Genomic DNA, 580 nt, shown 5'->3' with positions numbered 1-580 from the left:
AATTAAAGGAAAAGGTGGATGATTTGTCCCCGGACAAAAAAAAAAAAAAAAAAACCACCACCAAAAAACCAAACCTGTTTTATGTCAAGGGCGAGAGCAGTTTGAAACGAGCTCGTTAAAACATCTGAGTGGAAACTCTGAGCCAGCGCTGCTTCCCCCGCCAGCTCTTCCCAGCAGATAACTCAGCAGAACAATGAAATTACAGCGCAGAGCCATGACGGAGCCCACGGGCCGGGGGGAGGATCGCCGGCCGCGTTCTGCTCTCCGCAGCCGCATGTTCCCCTGCACTCACGCCTGCTTTAGGGGATCAGGAGATTCTCTCTCCAAATTATTTCTCTCGCAAAAAAAACCACCCGGCTCGGCTTGCAAGGGCCGTGCTGCAATGAAGCTGGTGCTCCAAGGAGGGTTTTTGTCCCCAGAAGGGAAAAAAAACCCCCAAAAACCCCTCGCATTCCAGCGATGAGTCCTTGGCATTGCCTTTCTCGAGAGCGAACTGCTCGTGGAGAGACCCGCAGCTGCGTCCCGCTCCCGCCAGAATGGTCCGTACGGATGCTAAAGCGCGCGGGAGAGCCCGGCATCG

This window comes from Pterocles gutturalis, unplaced genomic scaffold, assembly GCF_000699245.1.
Source record: "Pterocles gutturalis isolate BGI_N339 unplaced genomic scaffold, ASM69924v1 scaffold6706, whole genome shotgun sequence".
Classification (NCBI taxonomy): domain Eukaryota; kingdom Metazoa; phylum Chordata; class Aves; order Pterocliformes; family Pteroclidae; genus Pterocles; species Pterocles gutturalis.
The sequence above is the reverse complement of the archived record's forward strand: the minus strand, read 5'-3'. Positions refer to the sequence as shown.